Source organism: Chiloscyllium plagiosum, unplaced genomic scaffold (assembly GCF_004010195.1).
Source record: "Chiloscyllium plagiosum isolate BGI_BamShark_2017 unplaced genomic scaffold, ASM401019v2 scaf_3696, whole genome shotgun sequence".
NCBI lineage: Eukaryota > Metazoa > Chordata > Chondrichthyes > Orectolobiformes > Hemiscylliidae > Chiloscyllium > Chiloscyllium plagiosum.
In genome coordinates this window covers 1-15,213 of record NW_025214108.1, presented here as the reverse complement: position 1 = coordinate 15,213, position 15,213 = coordinate 1, and positions in this window count along the sequence as shown.

The following is a 15,213-nucleotide window of genomic DNA, read 5'->3' as shown; positions in this document are numbered from 1 at the left end:
CAGTCTGAAAGTCAACCCTCCACCACCACCCTCTGTCTTCTACCTTTGTGCCAGTTCTGTATCCAAATGGCTAGTTCTTCCTGTATTCCATGAGATCTAACCTTGCTGATCAGTCTCCCATGGGGAACCTTGTCGAACGCCTTACTGAAGTCCATATAGATCACATCTACTGCTCTGCCCTCATCAATCTTCTTTGTTACTTCTTCAAAAAACTCAATCAAGTTTGTGAGACATGATTTCCCACGCACAAAGTCATGTTGACTATTCCTAATCAGTCCTTGCTTTCCAAATACATGTACATCCTGTCCCTCAGGATTCCCTCCAACAACTTGTCCACCACTGAGGTCAGACTCACCAGTCTGTAGTTCCTGGCTTGTCTTTACTGTCCTTCTTAAACAGCGTGGCACCACATTTGCCAACCTCCAGTCTTCTGGCTCCTCACCTGTGACTATCGATGATACAAATATCTCAGCAAGAGGCCCAGCAATCACTTCTCTAGCTTCCTACAGAGTTCTCGGATTCACCTGATCAGGTCCTGGGGATCTATCCACCTTTATCCGTTTCAAGACATCCAGCACTTCCTCCTCTGTAATCTGGACATTTTGCAAGATGTCACCATCTATTTCCCTACAGTCTATATCTTCCATATCCTTTTCCACAGTAAATACTGATGCAAAATATTCATTTTGTATCTCCCCCATTTTCTGTGGCTCCACACAAAGGCCGCCTTGCTGATCTTTGAGGGGCCCTATTCTCTCCCGAGTTACCCTTTTGTCCTAAATGTATTTGTAAAATCCCTTTGGATTCTCCTTAATTCTATTTGCCAGCTATCTCCTGTCCCTTTTTTACCCTCCTGATTTCCCTCTTAAGTATACTCCTACTTCCTTTATACTCTTCTAAGGATTCACTCAATCTATCCTGTTTCTACCTGACATGTGCTTCCTTCTTTTTCTGTTTTAGAGCACAGCCAAATCTGTTCCCAATGATGAAGCATTTCAGCTGCACAGATTGAAGTATTTGGAGACTGCTGCCCCGCCCCATCGAGCTAGCTGCGGATTGGACGGAAGGCTGGCGTGGGCTGGCCCCCACTCTTGCCGCTGTTGATTGGAGGAGAAGCTGGATGGTGTAGCCGCACGCTTCACCAATCCGGCTGTTTTATTGGTGATTGGCATGCTATCACCGTCCCCACCCACACGAAGCGAGATGCTGATTGGAGAAGGAGCGGGAGGGTGTAGCCACGTGCCCTGCAGATCTGGCCGTTTGATTGGTGATGGGAGTGGGAGCCCCCCCCCCCCCATCTCTTCGCTGAGAGGCCGGAGTCTGTAGCCGACCCTCTCAGGCCGTAGAGGGAGGTTTCGCTGTGATGATGGCGGGGGGAGGGGACTGGAAGGCTTGGCCGCACTGCAGGAGCTGCTGTGCCGGGCCGTGGACGGTGCAGCCGGTGACCTGTCCACCCTGAGCCACCAGATGTGGAGGGAGCCTGAGCTGGCCTACCAGGAGAGGCGGGCTCACGACGCCCTCTGCAGCTTCTTCGCGGCCGCCGGCGGCTGGGAGGGTGACGCCTCGCTACCACCTGGACACGGCGTTCAGGGCAGACTGGGGGCCCCGGCAGGAGGCCTCGCCGTCGGTGACCTGTGCGAGTATGACGCTCTGCCCGAGATTGGCCGCGCCTGTGGACACCACCTGTTCGCCGAGGTCGGTGCTGCCACTGCCCTGGGGCTGAAGGCGGCTCTGGAGACGATACCCGATCTGAAAGTGAAGGTGACATTGGCGTCTGTGATTCTTTTTAAACCTCCGTTTAAATAAATATGACGGTAAAGCGTTGTGCTTGGAGTGTGTGCCTGTTTGAAAAAAAATGGAAAGCTGCAATAAAACAGCAAAGTGCTGGATTTCCATCTCCTCTGATAACAGAATGATCTTTGCTCAGTTGGAGGTCAAAGTGCTTGTGTACTTTTCAGCATTTACTGGATTTTTTTTCTTTTGCATTTGAGCAATTAAAGTGGCAGTAATGTCAAACGCAGCATGTCGAAGTAAGGGAGTATTGTTGCAACTGTACAAGGTGTTGGTGAGACTGCGCGCAATGCTCCACGCGGTTTTGATCACCTTCTTTGAGGAAAGATGTATTGACATTGGAACCTTGAAAGAATATTCACGAGATTGATCCTGGAGATGAGGGGTTTGTCGTTGAAGAGAGATTAAACAGTTTAGGCTGATCCTCTCTGTAATTAGGAAGAATGAGGAGCAATCAATTTGAGGTATTCAAGATGATAGAAGGTTTGGGAAAAATAGACGTGGAGCAGATGCTTCATCTTGGGCATTCTAGGATGAAAGGTCAAAGTCTTAAGGGATGGCAAATTAAACCAGTTGAGGAGAAACTGCATCTCACAAAGGATTGTGAATCTGTGGCATTTGCTATGTCAATGTGTGCTGAATGCTGGAACAGTGAGTGATTTTGAGTTGTCAGACTTTTAATTGGTAATGGGCTGAAGGGATATTGTTATAAAGGTGTACAGTACCTTTAAGAGTAAATACTGTTCTGAGCTTACAAGCACCTGTATGTATGACTAGATGGCAGTCCTAGAGTATACTGGAAAATTTGAAAACATGTAACATTTGGCTGTGAAATGGATACCAGACTTTTGGTTGCTATTTTTGGTTAAATTCAAATTGTCATCACTCAGTTTAAATTATGCCCCAGGATACTAAAACCCAATCTAGTTTGAATTTGTTTTGCCAACATTGGATTGCTTCATTGGTTCAATGTTGGAGGTATAAAATGTGGGCCTTTTGAAAATTGGTCAGAGTAACTACCTTTGAAATGTATGGAGAGCTAACATCTTGCTCTGCAAGAAATTAGGAAACTCTCTCTGTCAAAGTAACTTCTTCATGTGAAACATATTTGCAGTGAAAAGAAAGAGGACGATCCAGGGAGATCCTGTCGGAAAAAGAGAGACGCAGAAGACCACAGCAGCTGTGGTTTTGAAGTAAAGTTGATGTAATGTTAATAAGTGTCTTATTGGAACAGCATATTGTTATAGAGTTGGTGGCACTTAATCAGTAAAGAGAAAGGGGGCATAAAATTGTGAATAGTTGTTTACTGTTTACCTTTTTCAGTTTTTTTAAAGTGTATTTTAAATAGCGGAGTTTGTAAGTTCTGTCACTCATGTTTTAAGATTACGAGGCGTGGTGAGCTTTTCTGAGTGTTTGTTTAACTAACCTCCGTGTTGTAACAATTTGGAGAGAAGGCAGGAAAATGGGGATGAGCATATCAACCATGATTGAATGGTGGAACTGACTCACTGGGCACAATAGCCTAATTCTGTTCCTATATCACGAATTTATGAACAATGGTGGCCTTGGGCTATCGGAGCTACTATATCTCTTTGGCCAAGACATGGTTGGTTTTGTCTGCTAAACCAGGGTGATCTGCTTTCCAATTTACAGCTGATTTACCAATCCTGGGTGGCATTATCCTATATCTGAAGATTGAGAGAAGAAAATAGTTAGGCACATTAGTCCTGGTAAGAGACTTGCCTCTTTTTCAACATCTCAGCAATTAAGTGCTGGGTCAGAGTCACTGACTTGAAGGAGTATGATGTCCTGCCCAAAATTGGGCACCTATGGACACAGCCTGCTCGCTGAGGGCAGTGTAACTACTTCTCTGGAGCCACTGCCTGACCTTCAAGTTGAGTTGATAATTCATGACTAGCTTGTTTTAAACAAATTTGACTGTGATTTGATGTGACTGGAGTGTGCATTCCAGTATTTAAGGGGGACTTTTTTGACTTGCCACTGAGGCCTTCACACTGGCATTTAAGTCTACTTAAAGGCCCTTAACCCCATCAATCTGACTTCCTGGCTGACAACTGATAGGTCACTTTATTTTAGCAGTCAACAACCAGTTTTCTAAATTTGAAGGAGTGCCCTTCATTTTCATAATTTTGAAGGAACAGCAGGCAAGCTGTGACTGGTAGAGGCTGTACCTCTGCCCAGCCTGCAGTGTCCCCTTGACCTCTACTCCCTTGACCTGAAAGAGAGAAAGCTTCTTATTGCTAAATCTCCTGAAGCCTGGTCAACGATCTGTAGGATTGTGTGGTGCAATGGTAGTGACCTACCTCTGAGCTTGAAGATAAAGTTTCAAGTCTCTCCAGTTCCTGAGGTGTGTAATTGGGGGGTATTGTTTTCCTGGAGTGTCAGAGGCTCAGGGGTGACATGAGGTTTATAAAGATATAAGGGCATGGATAGGGTAAAGAGACACAAGTATTTTCCCTGGGGTAGGGGAGTCCAGAGCTAGGGAGCATAGGTTTAGGGTGAGAGGGGAAATATTTTAAAAGGGACTGAAGGGGCAACTTGTTCACACAGAGGGTGGTACATGTATGGAATGAGCTGCCAGAGGAAGTGGAGGAGGCTGGTACAGTTGCAACGTTTAAAAGGCATCTGGATGGGTACATGAATAGGAAGGGTTTAGAGGGATATGTATCAAATGCTAGCAAATGGGGCTAGATTAATTTAGGATATGATTGGCATGGACAAGTTTGACGCAAGGTTCTGGTTCTGTGCTGTACATCTGATTTTTACTGATTGATTTTTTTAAAAAGATTATTGGACCCAGCCACTGCTAACGTCTGATTAGCTGGCAGCTTCTTGCAGGCTGGACTTTGAGATTCCTGATTCATTAAGAAGCGTACTGCTCAGTTGAGTGAATCTTAATGGAGCTTGATCTGGCAAACGTTTGGGAGTCAGTTGGCCCTGAAGAAGCCTCCCTCCACATTTGATTCATGGAGTGCTAAATCTAGGCCAATCCCTCGAGTAAGAATTCAACATTTACATAATTTTTTTTGTCACCACTTAGACTTCTTTTGAGAATAGCAATTACTTTTTCTCTTTCAGACTGAGTCAAGAAAGGTTAGAAAGGTTAATGACTTCCCCTCATCTTTGTCCACACACTCACCATAGAGTCATAGAAATGTTCAGTGTGGAAACAGACCCTTTTGTTCAACGTCCATGCTTACCAGATAGTCTACACTAAACAAGTCCCATATGCCAGTACTTAGCCCATAGCTCTCTAAACCTCTGTGCCCCTCATGATTTTATAAACTCCATAGGATCACATCAGCTTCTGATGCTCCAGGAAAATAGCTCAAATCCTTGTCAATCTTTTGAGCCCTTTCAAGTTTCACGACATCTTTCCTAAACAATTTTTCCTAACTATTTATGCACATCAGGTTCTAGTATGGGGCATAAAGAGTAGTTGAAGATCATAGCTCTGATGTATTAAAAGGAAGCTGGAAAAACAGCTGGAAGAAGAAATGGCAGGATAAATTGAGACAAACCTATGATATTTAATGTACATCCCTGAATCCATACAATCTTATTTGCTGAGTTTAAAGTCATTAATCTGCTAATCCTCCTCCGAGGAGTCACTCCATGACCATGTCCAGCATGGTTTATATTTTTGCAAATGGATTTGGACTGAGGTTCTATCTATGGTAGTTGGCTCTGCAAGGGCCTTGGCTGTCCTGACCTTGCTTAGTAAAGTGCAGAGTTCAAAGCTTCCATTTGACAGATGTTGATTATCATAGAGACTTGCCATACTTCCCATTCTTTTATCTGTAAAACATCTGGTAGATTCTCCACAGGAAGAGCTTATTCATGTAGGGTATCAAGGTGGAAGGGCTTTGAACAGTAATCATTGAGTGGGTAAGTGAAATGCAACACAAATGGTTTCAACCAGTTTGTGTTTTTGTCAGACAGATGTGTTGCAGATTGTATTTACAAGCACGGTAAGCCAGGGGAGGTGTGTTTAGCAGAAGCTTCCAGTTTTGCATGTGGTTGCATTCATAGAATATCAGAACAGTACAGCACAGTATATGTGCTTCAACCCACAGTTTTGTGCTGAGCATTTATGTTAATCTAAGATCAACTTAACCTACACACCCCTCAATTTACTGCCTTTGTTGTGCTTGCCCAGCAGTCATTTAAATGTCCCTAATGTCTCTGACTCTGCTACCACTGGTGACGGTACATTCCATGCACCCACCACTCTGCGTAAAGAACCTACCTCTGACATCTCTCCTGTACCTTCCTCAATCACCTTAAAATTATGATCCCTTGTGACAGCTCTGTCTGTCGCTCTGTCTGTCGCTCTGTCTGTCGCTCTGTCTGTCGCTCTGTCTGTCGCTCTGTCTGTCGCTCCCGATGTTGGCCTGGGGTGTACAAAGTTAAAAAGCTCTCAACACCACATTATAGTCCAACAGGTTTAATTGGAGGCACACTAGCTTTCGGAGTTTTGCTCCTTCATCAGGTGATAATCTCATTACCTGTACGCCTCTATCAAGTCACATCTTCCTTCTCTCCAGTGTGAAAAGCCCTAGCTCACTCAATGTCTCTTCATAAGACAAGCCCTCCAATCCAGGCAGTATCCTGGTAAAACTCCTCTGCATCCTCTATAAAGCATCTATCCTCCCTTTAATGAGGTAACGAGCTGAACACAATATTCCAAGTGTGATCTAACCAGGGTTTTATATAGCTGCAGCAAAATCTCACAGCTCTTAAACTCCATTCCCCCTGTTAATGAAAGCCAAAACACCATACGCCACCTTAACAACCCTATCAACTTGGGTGGTAACATTGAGGGATCTATATATGTGGACCCCAAGATCTTGCTGTTCCTCCACAACTGCCAAGAATCCTGTCTTTGACCCTGTATTCAGCATTCAAATTCAATCTTCCAAAATGAATCACCTCATTTGTCCACGTTGAACTCCATCTGCCACTTCTCAGCCCAGCTCTGCATCCTGTCAATGTCTTGGAGCCTGCAACAGCCCTCAACACTTTCTACAACACCACTGACATTTGTCACTGGCAAACTTACCAACCACCCTTCCACTTCATCCAAGTCCTTTATTAAAAACTACAAAGAGCAGACGCCCAAGAACAGATTCCTGTGGGTACTGCTGGTCACCGAACTCCAGGTGGAATATTTTCCATCCACTACCACTCACTGTCTTCTTTCGGCCAGCCAATTTGTATCCAGACCGCCAGATTTCCCTGCATCTCTTGCCTCCTAACGTTCTCAATGAGCCAACAGTGGGGAACCTTGTGTGTTACTGAAATCCATATACACCACATCCACTGCTCAACCTTCGTAAACTTGTCTCGTCACATCTTCAAAGAACTCTAGGCTTGTGGCATGACCTGCTCCTCTCAAAGCCATGCTGACTCTCTTTAATCAAACTTTTTTTTTACAAATAGCTGTAAATCCTATCTCTCAATCCTTTCCAGTACCTTGCTTAATAGACGTGAGATCGACTTGTCTGTAATTCCCAGGGATTTCCCTATTCCCTTTTCTTGAACGGAGGAACAATATTCACCTCCCTTCAATCATTCAGTGCAACTATTCAATTGACTATCAACAAATGAGATGAACTTGGCCAGACAGGTGCACGGTACTCTACAGAACATGATAGGGCAAGTGCTAAGGTCCAAAATGTTGTGACAGCAGCACACCATGTAGAGCCATCATTTTTGGCTTTAGTACTAGTTTTACTCTTTGCTGTTGGTGCTCTAGGAAGGGCAAAGTCTCATTCCCAAGTATATTGAGTTGGAATCTTGCTTTCTTCTCTGCCTATCCATTCAGGTATACAATTCATCTTTGATATTGGAGGTGGAGTAGACTGAATTCCTCAAATGCCCAATGTACTACAATTGACCATCAGTTAAGTAACATCTTTCAGGATCTCGTCCAGGGTGCATGGAGGTTGGTCAGCACAAGCACAACTTTGGTGACAGTTCACTGATAATGATGCAACTCAGTTGTCTGATATGAAGTGAGAATAATTCTGGTGGTCTGTACAAGTATAACATTTAAGAAGTATACTATCTACCTGAATTTTGAGTATTAAATGCAAAATCAAGAAAGATACCTTGTAACATTGGAATTGGAGTGTAGTTTCAGATGTTTACTTCAGTTGGTCTGAAGCCAAAATGTGGCACTGGTGTATCTATTTTCCTAAAGCAGAAAATGTACAAGTACATCAATGTGCTGGCAAAAGTTAAATATTCTATATTTTGTTGATAGCAAATGAGTAAGAAACTTTATTGCTGGGAAATAACCATAACTAGCAAAACTTAGAATATAAAACTAATAAGGTTTATTGGACAATAAAGCTTGACACTTAAGATTCCACTTGTTGTATCATGCCATATTAAAAGTTCCATACAAGTTTGCTTGTCTTTCCCCTCTATCCCAGGATTCTGTAGTTTTCTTGGTTCTTTGAACCTGGTGTCTTGACTCATGATGTAATACGATACTTTAACTTCACCAGCAACTTTAAAATAATATTTAAATTTAGGGGCGAATTTACCTACTACCCCTGCTTTTGTGGAGCATTGCCAAACTAAAGTCTTTTTATTTTCAAACCTTTCTATACTAGAGTTGGTGTCATTTCCGGTTTTTTTTTCTCAGGGGGTGGTAAATGGGATCCAAATCAATGTGTTTGTTGATAGAGTTCAAGTTGGAATGCCATGTGTCTAGGAATTCTCACATGTGTTTCCGTTTGGCTTGTCCTAGAATGGATATGTTGTCCCAGTTGAAGTGGTGTCCTTCCTCATCCGTATGTAAAGATACTAGTGAGAGTGGGTCATGTCTTTTTATGGCTAGTTGATGTTCATGTAACCTAGTGGCTATTTTCTGCCTGTTTGTTTGTTACAGATCTTAAGGTATTTTGTAAATAACATTAGTTTTGCTTGGTGTCTGAAAACTAACCTAGCTCAACCTACATCCAGAACCTCAACCTGAGCTACAAATCTTCTCAAAACCTGCTATCAACTACCATGCAGGAATTTGTGTGTGTCCATGACACAGGTTTGATGGATTAGGATGCAATGAAATTATGGATTGGTAATCCCTTGAGGTAGGTGTCTATATAGAGAATGCATTTATTAGTGTGAAACATGGTTAGGTCCCTTGGAACTGTTAAAATCAGAGTGCTTTTGGAGGCTGCGACATGTACACTGAGATCTGAGGTGAATTCTCTAATGTTTCATTGTATCTCTAGAAATAACCCATTGTTTGGTTGGAATTTGTTATGGACTAATTGACGTGTTGCTACTTTCGGCTATTTTGTTTTTCACTATCCCATTGGTCCTCCACTCCATTTGAATCTTCTTTTCCAAGTAAAACATTCTTAGTTTTCTAACTAAAATGTAGTACTTCACAATTGTGGGGTTAAATTCGTTTGCTAATCATATGCTCATTTTGCAAGGTTAGTAATTTCTTACTGTCCTCCACTACACTGACCACCCAAGCTACCCCCTTAATTTGCTATCATGTGCAAACTTAGTCATTAGAGTGTTAGAGATGTACAGCACGGAAACAGACCCTTTGGTCCAACCCGTCCATGCCGACCAGATATCCCAACCCAATCTAGTCCCACCTGCCAGTACCCGGCCCATATCCCTTCAAACCCTTCCTATTCATTTGAAACATTCAGCAAGTAATTGCATGGCACTACAGGTCCTTTGTTAAACAAAAACAAACTTTATTGTGCAAATGAGAAGCTAAATAAAGCATCCTTATTTAACACCATCCTAATATCTGTTTTGAATTCAATTTCACTTTAACTGCCCAAGATGTTTATCTCAAAGTCCTGAAGATTCATCCCTTTTTCTAAAGGGATCAACCCAAATGTATGTCATAACCCACTGGAGTTTACTTAGATTCCTCCCCAGTTTCTCATTCTTATACCTGAGATTTTCAGCTTTCTGGTCTGCGAATGTTCCAGTATCTGTGTTGTCAGAGCTGACTGGATAAAAGCCTGTCAAAAGACCTGCAACTCGTTTACGGTTGGTTACAAGCTTCATTGATGTTGTTCCCATGCATTTTTACATTCAAGGGGAAAGTTTGATTTCTAGATTTTTCTATTTCTCCTGATCCAAAACTATTCGCCTCTCTGTTAAACGCTTTCTCAATTTTGGACTTTATTTTCTTTCTCGACTCCTCCCCAGGGCAGGATTGACTGGCACGAGGGGTCATAGTTTTAAGACGTTAGGAGAAAGGTATAGATGGGACGTCAGAGGTAGGTTCTTTTATGCAGTGTTGTGAATGCATTGCCAGCGGTGGTGGTGGAAGTAATCATTTGGGACACTTAAGTGACTGCTGGGCATGCATATGGATAACGGTGAATTGAGGGGTGCGTAGGTTAAGTTTATTTTATTTTACATTAGGATTAATCTTTGGCACACCATCATGGGCCAAAGGGCCTGTTCTGCGCTGTACTTTTCTATGGTCTATGTTCTAACACTTTGACACTTCCACATCAGGCTGAGGTTTAAAGTGCTCATTTATGAACTGATTATTTGCCGGTTGTATTCTGCATTGTTTTGGCACCGGCAGGCACATTTGGTATTTAATGTCATTAACATATAGTTGCTAATGTCTTTGTCTATTCTGTTGAAAAAATTTATTTTTAGATTCTGCTGGTCATCTTGGAGTTTCTATGCTGTCCATTACTAGGATAAATATCCTAGTTTTCTATTAGGACATAGAACAATACAATGCAGAACAGGCCCTTTGGCCCTCAATGTTGCACTGAGCTGTGAACTATTCTCAGCTCGTCCCCCTACACAATCCCATCATCGTCCATGTATTTATTATTTCAATCAGTTCCATGCTAAACTGGATTCCAAATGTCGAGATGTTTTAACAGACTAAAACAAATTCTGAATTGAGTCTACATCCGATGTTGTGGAAACAGTATAGAGCCCACAAAATTTCCCTGAATTAAATGCACCTGATTAACAGGTAACAGGGAAACAACACCAACATTCAGAGACTCTGCTCCCAGAGTACAATGTCAGTTCACTCTGAACAACAGACAATTAGACAAAGGAGCAGATGTAGACCATTCAGCCCATCAAGTCTAGTCAGCTATTCAATCAAGTCACCATTGACGAGAAAGTCCTTCATTCCACTGCCCTATAACCTTTGATTGCCTCACTGATTAAAAATCTGTCCATTGGGCATTCCTACTCCTGTTTTGATTTTCTTAAAGACCTCCTCCTCTGTTTTTGGTTGCACTTCAGTTCCACGCTCCTGATCTTTGGCCACCTGGTGCTGAGGGCAGAGGTTAGGTCAGAGGATCTCCTAGTGAGTCTGCTCCTGGGCCTGACAAAACTGGCCATAAACAAGTCCAAGCAGCGGGCCGTGGAGGGGGTCGTTGGGGCCGATTGCTTGCCCCTCTTTTGCAGTTATGTCAGAGCCTGGGTGTCCCTGGAGAAGGAGTATGTAGTGTCCACAAACACCCAAGATTTTCAGGGAAAGGTGGGCACTGCAGGGAGTGGAGTGCATTATTTCCCCGTCCAAATCTATTTTGATTTAATCTCTACCCTCCCCTTTATTGTTTGATCAAGCAGCATTACCCTTTGAGAAGGGCACTGCTTGTCACTGGCCACTCAGGTGTTTCCTTTCTTCCTGGTGGTGGAAATTGATAAAGTATTGTACGCCTTGTGTCTTTCACTGTTTCTCTCCTGCACGCACACAACATGGGTGCTGGGAAAAATTAGTTCTTGTCTTTGATTACATAGTTTATATCATTAATATAGCTTGTGAATGATCCCAACTCTGACCATGTGGAATTCTATATATTTTACTCTGAATAGCTACATTTCACCATACTCTACTTTGTCTTGTAGCCTGTTCGCTATCACTTATGTTATTTATCTGAGAATTTTCAGGAGTACAAACTAATGAACAAAATCAGAAGTATGCAATTGATTGCATTACCCTTGTAACTGTGACCATAGACCTCTTCAAGAAATCAATGAGATTGCTTAAGCAAGACTTCCTTTTTTTTGGAATTAAAATTGATTTGAGTATTGCTGGCCAAAATAATATTTTATCAAAGCTTTTCATCTTTCACTGATCAGGATGATTCACAGAAATGCCAAAGTAAGAAAACACCATGAATACTTTTATAAGATAGCTGATTTGGTTGGCAAGTGGACTCTTGATTGGGAGAGGAATTGCTATGAAATATGCAGTAGCTAATAACTGACAGTTAATTGCTGTGCTCTATTTAATTTAAACTGGTTAAACATTGCCCTGCAAAATTAACCAGAGAATAGTTGTCCTGTCTTGTATTGAGCTGAAACAAGTAGTGTGTTTACATTTTCCTTTTGTCCACAAGAAAAGACAGTACACCTGCAAATTTTAATAGAAGACAACCCTTGCAGCAGTTCCAGAACACACAAACATGGACACAGATTGGAATTTCTGATGGGATGCACTCTAGGGAGTGGATGGAAGTGATTAGTAATTGCAATGGTGGTGTTCCTTTTTAGTTTTAACAGGATCTTTGTATCTGACAAGGCAATCCTTCTGTTGGCTCCCACAACATAATTAAACATGGACAATGTAGTATTGAAAAATTCATAAACACTTATTATAGCTCCAGGTGTATACATATGTTACCATCATAGACACTTAACCCTATACACATCATGGCTCCAGTTAGGATGAAGACTGAAATGTTTGTACTATCAGGACATGCTGATGATGTCGTGAGAATGTCCCTTTTTAAAGTATGCTGCATAATACCCATTGGACACAACTCAACAGGAGGGAGTGATGGATTTGGATTTGGGTTTGGAAGTTGGGTTGCCTTTGCAACACTGCCCTGATGTACACAGCATATCCCTAAAGTAGAAACCACCCTTCCTGCCTTTCACTAGATTTGGAAGGAGTAATTTGTAGGATTCAGCCAATTACACTTCATTTTGAATGGAGTTACTGTCACTTTATTTTTAACTATCCTTTAACTGACCTATATGTTCCCTGGCTATTCCCTTCTTTAGTTTGTCCTGTTCTTTCCCTGTTTTGATTTATGTGGAGGCTTCCTTCATTTGTGTAGTCAAACTTTATCCCTATCTCCACTCATTTTTATCAGTTTTAAAGCTTTTTCAATAAAAACATAAACAGGAGAAAGTCATGGAGATGTACAGCATGGAAACAAACCTTCAGTCCAACTCATCCATGCCGACCAGATATCCTAACCTAATCTAGTCCCATTTGCCAGAACTTGGCCCACATCCCTCTAAATCCTTCCTATTCATATACTTATCCAAATGCTTTTTAAATGTTGCAATTGTACCAGCCTCCACCACTTTCTCTGTCCGCTCATTCCTTCTGCATGAAATAGTTGTCTCTTGGGTCCCTTCTATATCTTTCCCCTCTCACCCTAAACCTATGCCCTCTAGTTCTGGACTCCCCACCCCAGGGGGGAAATCCTTGTCTGTTTATTCTATCCATGCTCCTCATGATTTTATAAACAACTGTAAGGTCACCCCTCAGCCTCTGATGCTCCAGGGAAAACAGCCCCAGCCTATTCAGCCTCTCCCTGCAGCTCAAATCCTCCAACCCTGCCAACATCCTTGTAAATCTTTTCTGAACCCTTTCAAGTTTCACAACATCCTTCTGGTATTTTTTATCAATAAAGGAATACATACCAAACACCGCCTTCACTATCCTATCTACTTTCAAGGAACTATTAACTTGACTCCAAGGTGTCTGTGTTCAGCAACACTCCTTAGGGTCTGAGCATTAAGTGTATAAGTCCTGCTCTAATTTGCTTTTCCAAAATGCAGCACTTCACATTTATCTAAATTAAATGCCTTCCGCCACTCCTCCGCCCATTGACCCATTTGATCAAGATCCTGTTGTACTCTGAGGTAACCTTCTTCGCTGTCCACTACACCCCCAATTTTGGTGTCATCTACAAACTTACTAACAATACCTACCAATGTTCACACCCAAGTCATTTATATAAATGATGAAAAGTTGTGGACCCAGCACTGATCCTTGTGGCACTCCACTGATCATAGGCCTCTGTTCTGAAAAACAACCCTCCACCACCATCCTCTGTCTTCTACCTTTTGAGCCAGTTCTGTATCCAAATGGCTACTTCTCTTTGTATTCCATGAGATCTAACCTTGCTAATCAGTCTATCACGGGGAACCTTATCAACCAGCTTACTGAAGTGTGTATAGATCACGTCCACCACTCTGCTCTCGTCACTCCTCTGTTACTTCTTTAAAAGACTCAATCAAGTTTGTGAGACATGATTTCCCACGCACCACACATGTTGACTATACCTAATCAGTCCTTGCCTTTCCAAATGCATGTACATCCTGTTCCTCAAGATTCCCCCAACAACTTGCCCACCACCGACATCAGGCTCACTGTCCTATAGTTCCCTGGCTTGTCCTTACCTCCTGGCATCACGTTAGCCGACCTTCAGTCTTCTGCCACCTCACCTGTGACTCTTTGATACAAATATATCAGCAAGGGGCCCAGCAATCACTTCCCTAGCTTCCCACAGAGTTCGAGGGTACACCTGATCAGGTCCTGGGGATCTATCCACTTCCTTCTCTGTAATATGGACAATTTTCAAGATTTCACCATCTATTTGCCTACATTCTATATCTTCCATGTCCTTTTCCGCAGTAAACACTGATACAAAATACTCGTTCAATATCTCCCCATCTCTTGCGGCTCTATACAAAGGCCGCCTTACTGATCTTTGAGGGGTCCTGCTGTCTCCCGAGTTACCCTTTTGTCCTTAATGTATTTGAAAACCTCTTTGGATTCTCCTTAACACTATTTGCTAAAGTTATCTCATGTCCCCTTTTTGCCCTCCTGATTTCTCTCATAACTATACTCCTACTGCCTTTATACTCTTCTAAGGATTCACTTGGTCTCTCCTGTCAAGACCTGACATATGCTTTTTCTTAACCGAACCCTTAATTTCTTTAGTCATCCAGCATTCTCTACACCTACTAGCCTTTCCCTTCACCCTAACAGGAATATACTATCTCTGGACTCTCATTATTCCATTTCTGAAGGCTTCCCATTTTCCAGCCGTCCCTTTACCTGGGAACATCTGCCCCCAAAGCTTTTTGAAAGTTCTTGCCTAATTAGCCCCCCTCCAATTTAGAACTTCAACTTTTAGATCTGGTCTATCCTTTTCCATCATTACTTAAAATCTAATAGAATTATGGTCGCTGGCCCAAAAGTGCTCCCCCACTGACATTTCAGTCACCTGTCCTGCCTTATTTCCCAAGAGGAGGTCATGTTTTGCACCTTCTCGAGTAGGTACATTCACATACTGAATCAGAAAATTGTCTTGTACACACTAAACAAATTCTTCTCCATCT